Raw genomic sequence first — 8,192 nt, 5'->3', positions numbered from 1 at the left:
AAATAACCACATATGAAGCAATGATCATAGTCATCATGAAGTCATCAGAGCTTGCTGCTGACATTAGATTGGCACCTATAAAGCTTCTCATAGAAGCAGCTGGGGTTGCCAACAGAAATTCTACCTATTGGCGAAAGGGAAATGTTTTGTACAATCTGAGAAGCTACTGCATATGCTCAACCTAATCTTCATCTTGTTTTCCTAAATGAGATAGAGGTCTAACCAGCAATATTGAACCTGTTGACTAGTAGGCATCCTTCAGTCTCGAGAGACTATGGTAACGTGCTCTGTATTGAGGTCTTGGAACAGTGTCTAGTGTGTCTGAGAAGGCCGATTTGAGAATGACAATCTCTTCCACATTGAAGACAAATACAATCTGTCCCCTGTCCAGCTCCCTGGTTTTGCTTGTTCCAGGACTGCCTCTTTGCCTTGGCCTACTGGACAAGTGTCTCTTCAAATTGGGAGAGGCCATGATGCACCGCCTGCCTCTAGGCTGAATGCTCAGACATCCAGGTTTCCCATATGTTGAGGTCCATTCCTAAGGCCTTCAGATCTCGCTTGCAGATGTCCTTGTATCACAGCTGTGGTCTCCCTCTGGGACGGTTTCCCTGCACTAATTCTCCATACAAGAGATCTTTTGGAATCTGACCATCAGTCATTCTCACGACGTGCCCAAGCCAACGTAGACAGCGCTGTTTCAGTAATGTATACATGCTAAAAATTCCAGCTCGTTCTAGGACTACTCTATTTGGAACTTTGTCCTGTCAGGTGATACAAAAAATGCATCGGAGACAACGCATATGGAAGGTGTTCAGCTTCCTCTCCTGCCGTGCACAGAGGGTCCAGGACTCGCTGCAGTACAGGAGTGTGTTCAGGACACTAGGCTCTATAGACCTGGATTTTGTGTATGCCATCAGCTTCTTATTAAGCCATACTCTCTTTGTGAGTCTAGAAAACATGGTAGCTGCTTTCCCAATGCGTTTATCCAACTCAACATCTAGGGAGAGAGTGTCAGAGATTGCTGAGCCAAGGTACACAAAGTCATGAATAACCTCCAATTCTTGCGTGGAAATAGTAATAGAGGGAGGTGAGTCCACGCCCTGGCCCATGACTTGTGTTTTCTTCAGGCTGATTGTTAGTCCAAAGTCTTGGCAGGCCTTGCCAAAGCGATTCATGAGTTGTTGGAGGTCTTCAGCAGAGTAGGCAACAATGGCTGCATCATCGGCAAAGAGGAAGTCCCGTATGCATTTCAGTTGGACTTTGGTCTTTGCTCTCAATCTATAGAGATTAAAGAGCTTTCCAACTGATCTAGTCTGGAGACAGACACCTTCTGTTGCAATTCCAAAGGCCTGCTTCAGCATGACAGCAAAGAACATCCCAAACAGGGTTGGCGCAAGGACACAGCCTTGTTTTACTCCGCTTTGGATGTCAAAGGGATCTGATGTTGAGCCATCAAAAACAAGAAGTGACCACCCCTAATTTTGGGTTGAGGCACTCCTTGCTCAGTCCATGGGCTGCCCTGTCCTGTTGTGGGGTGGGGCCTACCACTATTCCATCTCCGTTATTTGCTACCAGAATCTGTTGCTTCACTCTGTTTGATGGCAGAGCCTCATAGATAGCTTCAAATGAGAGAAGGGAGTGTTCAACACAGCTTTATGAACTGCTAGCAAACAACTTGCACTGCTGCTCTATCTCAATAATAAAAGGCACTCATGGTCTGAAGGAAACCCTCTTGTCCCAAGTATACAATGTGTATCAGTAAACAAGATGCTAAATGTCTTTAAACTGGCTTTCCTACAGCCATTGACAGAATGTGGGAACATTGCTAGTCTGAATGACAACTAGCTCATCCTGGCTGGGGTATTCTGGGAATTGTAGCACCAAAATGAAGTGCTGCCATTAATAGCTGTAAGCAGGTGACATATTTGAGTGTGTATTGCCTGTGTGTGTCTTCTGTTGTCACGTTGATTAAACTTATTCTGTACCCTCCTTTGGCGTCATGTATATTTGGGGCAGGGTGGAGGCTAGAAAGAAAAAGACACAGAAAAACACCAGGAGCAATTTTTATATTTTCAGGTACCTATCAGGTGCAGAGCTTAACCGGCTTTGATCTTCTACTACTAATCCTCCATAATGTTAGGTTTATGGCTCTCTGCATCCAAACAGATCAGTGAGATTTCTCATGTAACTGTTCTGCATGATTCTCGCTACATTCTACAGAGATGGAGTATGGAGTTCCTCTAAAGGACATATCCATATTTCAGGTTAATCATTGGATTTGCATGCACAATTTCATATTTAAAGTTCTCTTTTGTCATGCACTGCAGGACACTGGCCAATTCAAATCTTACAGCCGTGCCACCAGTCTCTTGATAGCATAGATTCAAAGTCACACAGTAAGAGAGGATATTGCTTACATCCCCTCATTGTGACTTTCATTCATTGGAAGACAATCAATTTTTAAAAAGAAAAAAAAACAGGGAGAAAAATTGCATATTGACTAGAGACAGAGACTATAGTCTAGAATTCTCATGTGTTTTCAGTGTGCTAGTTTTGGTTTACAATATACGTGCAATATTGTATATGGTTCCCTGTGTTGTTTGTTGACTTTTCCAGCATTTTCCATGATGGTAAATATCACACTGATACACCCAGTGTTATGTAGTGGCTAGAGAGATGGATAGGACTCAGGAGGCCTGGGTTCAAATGCATGCTCAGCCATGGAAACTCACGGTGAGGTGGAACTAGTAAAACCACTCTTTAAATATCTCACTTACTTTGAAAAACCCCACTGGGGTTGCTGTAAGTCAATTCTCACTAGATAGCACATAACAAATCATCATGCTACCATGCTTGTTTTGTTTATGCTTATTTTGCCAATTTGGCTCTCCATTATTCCCCCCCCCTCCAATCTTAGATTTAATTGCTCTGATACTGGCAATTAATGTTTTGGGTAGTTTTACAATCTCCACCTCCCCAGCTCCTCACAGCTTTCTTAGATTCTCAGATTCCTCAGAGAAACAGCACATAGTGATCAAGCAAATCACAGCAGTCACAGGGTTTTTTGTATGACACAGTGTGCAGCATAAATGAAGTTATGGATACAAATTTGTCTGTGGGGGCGATATGGAACATGTGGCCACACAGATACTGTGGAACTGCAGGTCTCATCAGCCCTAACCAACATTGCCAGTGGTGGAAGATGGTGGGAGTTAAGCAACAACATCTGGAGGGCCAGATGTTCTCTGCCCCTGATCTATACCCAGGATTATTCTGGTCTCTTAGATTAGGCAGGCTCAACTCCTCATCTGGGTTTCTGCCTCCCAAATGAAAGTGTTTCTTTCAGATCACTTGCATTGTGTGCTCATGCTGTTCCTCCTGGTTTGCCTCTCGAGGAGACAGAATGCAGCAATGAATGCTAATCCTTCCACTACATTCAGAAAGGGATAGGGATGCACATTGCTACCTAATTCTGAGGAAGCTGCAATCTTTATTAGTTACATCTCCTTTCATTCATTATACTTTTGCCCTCAAGACATGACAAGCACAGCACAGGCCTGGTTAAAGGCAACTGTTAACAACAACCAGAAACAAACCTCCCATATTCAAGATATGTGTGTCATACACTGAGAATAAATTGATGCACGGATATCACCATTCTTTCTTTTCCGTTTCTCTGGTATCCTGTTAGTTACAGCTAAACAGATGATTGGTCTAGCTTCAAACAGGCATCCTGTCTCTTAATACTGAAGAGCTACACCAACAAATAACATTTTTTTCTACGCATAGCATTTGACCACTATATGAATAATGAAATCAGAAAGCACGATGTTATGCCACCTCTGTATTTACATAATGGCAAACTAATTTTTTAGGAACAGGATGCTAAGGTTTTTGAAGTCCAGAAATCCTTACCTTCCATGGTGACTGGATTTTGAGTAACCTCAGACATTCTGCTGCACAGCTCACGGTTTTCAGCAAAGTGTTGTTGTATGCCAAATGCAATATGTGCCACTGGCATTTATACACCTAATAAAATAATCTCAAACCTATCACACAAGCAAAGCCAGGATGATTAGGGTGAGGTTTTACTCAAGTGCCAAGTGAAGCTCATAAAATGTGCCAGAAATTTATTCTAAAGTTCAGTGCTTCCACGAAAGCTGAAGAAAGTGAAAAATAGTTTACTTCCTTACTGTGGAATTTGCAGCTGCCCAGATACCCAATTCATTCAGACAAGTGATTTGCTGAAATTTATGAAATCAGTTAAGATACTAAGACGGTGAGCATTAAGATCAATTCAGAAATTTATGTCAAACAGCAGTGCAAAACTTTTAGAAGTTTTTAAAAACTTTCAAATTCTTATTTATTTATTTATTTATTTATTTATTTATTTATTTATTTATTTATTTATTTATTTATTTATTTATTTATTTTGGTCACATTATTCTTCAGATAAGAAGTATCCTTAGAACTTGTGACCAAATAGTCTGTGCTTCCTAGAAGGATCCAGGAACTAACAGAAAGTATTATAAATCAAAAATTCAATGAGAAGGTGAAACATAAAAAATGGATTTAACTAAGGCCACATATATTTAAACAGAACCATGAAGGGAAAACATATCTGCATTTGGTATCTAAGTCAGGCTATAACCCTGTGGAAAACTTTACCAACAATAGATTGGTATAGATTAAGCAACTATTATAAACCACTTTACACCTTCCCATCTCACATCCTAAGGTCTCACAAGGCACATGAAGAAAGCAGGTCCCAAAGTTCTACTAGCAGGTTTCTGCAGGAATTTCCAAGGGATAGGGTTAGAAAGCACTATAGGCTCCTTTATGCCATCCTGCCGGTCACCATAAAGGAGCCTATAGTGCTTTCTAACCCCTATCCCTTGGAAATTCCTGCAGAAACCTGCTAGTAGAACTACCTCTGCCCAGATGAACTTGATGCCAAAATTAAAAGACATCAAATGATTAACACAATTTTATCAACAAGAAAAATGTCGAGGAGAAGCAGATTAGCCATATATGACCAAATGGACCTAAAGAGCTGACATCCCCCAAACTTTCACCTCACGGGGAAATGAACTAAGCATTCCTGCATGGTCCCATACTCAATACAGTATGGGACCAAGTAGGGACACATACTAAATACAGTTAGGTTGGCTGACTGCCAGAACTGAAAAAGAGGATATCGATGAGGCATGGAGGACCTATATCTCCATCACCCAAACATCTTTCTAATATTTACAGTAAATTATAGTGGTGGGATAGTTCATCTCATATCCCCATTAACAATCTCAGTTGCTCTCTGTAGATGTTTGGAAATCAACTGTTCTTAAAATGTATTTTATTGTGAGGTACTTTCTGACCTCAATTTATTCTTGTATCCCACCCTGGAAGAAATTTCTGCCTAGCGTTTTTCACTTTGATTTCATTTAGTCATGGTTTGCTGAAAAAATGGCCTGGGACTATTCCCATCACACTAGCTGATAGAAAAAGCACAATTCTTCCCAAACAGTGGAGAAAAATGAATACTTTTGTGGTGGATACTTTTGTCCTACTCATCCTTATTTTGTAGAAATGTTGGGGAATGTTGTTTACAACCATACAGGTGACAGTGCCTTAGAATGCCTACCTTGTACTGTAGGTGTAGTTCTGTGTGAATTCTGCAGCCGAAGGACTCACGGAGAGTAAAATATATTGTCCCAGCACACTAAAGAACTTTTGTTTCAGTTTTGATCCTTTGAAGCCAACAAGTCTGGGCATTCCTCCAGCAGGCTCTTTGATGTTGTATTTTTAAGTCATAAAACAAGAAAAGAAGCTAATAATACAGTTATAGGGCACAGCTCATCTTTTCTGCTCTGATTCAGCTGTTAAAAAACACATTGAATCAAAACTAAGGGAAGGTGAGTGAAATGTGCTTGTCATTATAAATATTTTCTCCAAACTGCCATATGGCACCATCAAATTTCAGGTACCTGACATAAAAGAAACAGATTTTCTTTTCTTATTTTGTGTTGCAATAGGACACAACAAAGATTTTTTTTGCTGCTGCTTTCTGTGGGTGTGAGAATGTATGCATTCATGAAATTGACAAAGAACAACAAATTTAGCATGGGAGTTGATGAAAGGACCCACAGTGTTAACAGACTGAAGCAAAACACACAATCTCTTGTATGAGGGTTACAGTAACTGAAAATGAAAGAAAGGGGACAATGGTAGATATTAGAGCATTGATAAGTTACTTTTTTGGACTATACCTCCTAGAATCCAACTCATGGAAGCCTGTGAAGCGAGGTTGGCCCCCTAAGTGGGGGTCTCAGGAATGCTATATTTCTTGGATTTAGAGATTTTAAAATATGTTTAAAATGTTTTACAATTTATTAGAATTGTGGTTTTAATATTCATAAATGTTCAATTCTTTTTATATATGTTCATACAGCATTTTAAAATATGTGCTTATTTTCTAGTTTTAATTGTTGTCAGCCTCCTTGAGTCTCTTATGGGAAAAAAGGGAGCAGACAGACAGACAGATAAATTTTCCCCAGCACAATTATCACCTAAATATATTACAGTATTGGCCAAAATCCTGTTGCTTAGTTATATGTGCAGAATGAAACAGTGTAACTTTCAGGGGCTTCTGTTGTTCTTTAGCCATTAGTTGTTAAGTTGTGTCTGGCTCTTCGTGACCACATGGACCAGAGCATGCCAGGCTTCCCTGTCTTCCACTGCCTCCCAGAGTTTGATCAAATTCATGTTGGTAGCTTCAGTGCCACTTTCCAAGCATCTCATTCCCTGATGTCCCCTTCTCCTCTTGCCTTCACACTTTCCCAGCATCAGGGTCTTTTCCAGGGAGTCTTCTCTTCTCATGAGATGGCCAAAGTATTGGAGCCTCAGCTTCAGGATCTATCCTTCCAGTGAGCACTCAGGGTTGATTTCCTTCAGAATGGATAGGTTTGATCTTCTTGCAGTCCAGGGGATTCTCAAGAGTCTCCTACAGCACCACAATTCAAAAGCATAAATTCTTCAGCTGTCAGTCTTCTTTATGGTCCAGCTCTCACTTCCATACATCGCTACTGGAAAAACCATAGCTTTGACTATGCGGACCTTTGTCGGCAAGGTGATGTCTCTGCTTTTTAAGATGCTGTTGAGGTTTGTCATTGCTTTCCACCCAAGAAGCAGGCATCTTTTAATTTCGTGGCTGCTGTCACCATTTGCAGTGATCAGGGAGCCCAAGAAAGTAAAATCTGTCACTGCCTCCACATCTTCCCTTTCTATTTGCAAGGAGGTGATGGGACCAGTGGCCATGGTCTTAGTTTTTTTTATGTTGAGCTTCAGGCCATTTTTTGTGCTCTCGTCTTTCACCCTCATTAAGAGGTTCTTTAATTCCTTCTCACTTTCTACCATCAGAGTGCTATCATCTGCATATCTGAAGTTCTTGATATTTCTTCCAGCAATCTTAATTCCAGCTTGGATACATCAGGGGCTTGTAGCTGGAACTTAATGAGCACTCATCAGGATACTCAAGCATACACCAAGCCAGTAAGCACACAGGCCCTGAGAATCCCAGCTGTGATTCATTAATTCATTAACTGCCATTGAGATACAACTAAATTTTAATCCATTAACTGCCATTAAGAAGCCACTGAATATTTTAGGATTAGGTTGGGTTAGGGGTTTTAATATAATGAACTTATACAGTGGTGCCTCCTATGATTTAGATCGAGCAAGTGCATTCTATTTATTGTTTATTTATACTGAAAAGTTTTACCCTGTCATCCTCCTAGAAAAGGATTTAAGGCCACTTACATTAGTATAAAAGACAATATTAAAAGCTAAAAACAGTAAGTTATTTGAATATTGAAAAATAATTCAATAAACATTATATCAAAAATACTAGATAAAAACATTAATAAAACAGATTTAAAAGCAACTAAAATATAAAGCTACAAAAATAGAAAACCATCTGATATTTTTTAAAAAAAACTGCCTTAGACAGCATGTTTATATTGAGATGGAAAGGAGAGAGAAAGTTGGCTCTCTCACACTGCAATGGCTAGTTTGAGGATACCTACGTAAGAGAAATTTCAGCTGAAATCAATCAAATTTACCATTTTGAAATAAATGGGTTTATAATTAAGATGATTAAATGGAAGTTTGCAGAGAATTGCAACTTTAGACATATG

The 8,192-nt window shown here is 39.9% G+C and overlaps 1 long non-coding RNA gene across 1 annotated transcript in view; it reads left to right on the top strand.

Moving 5' to 3' along the window:
- The window catches only part of LOC144588536 (uncharacterized), a 29,720-nt gene that overhangs the window by 4,739 nt on the left and 16,789 nt on the right, over window positions 1-8,192 (top strand). The gene's annotated exons all lie outside the window — the stretch shown is intronic.

This window comes from Pogona vitticeps, chromosome 4 (genome assembly GCF_051106095.1).
Source record: "Pogona vitticeps strain Pit_001003342236 chromosome 4, PviZW2.1, whole genome shotgun sequence".
NCBI classification, from domain to species: Eukaryota; Metazoa; Chordata; class Lepidosauria; order Squamata; family Agamidae; genus Pogona; species Pogona vitticeps.
The sequence above is the reverse complement of the archived record's forward strand: the minus strand, read 5'-3'. Positions and strand labels throughout refer to the sequence as shown.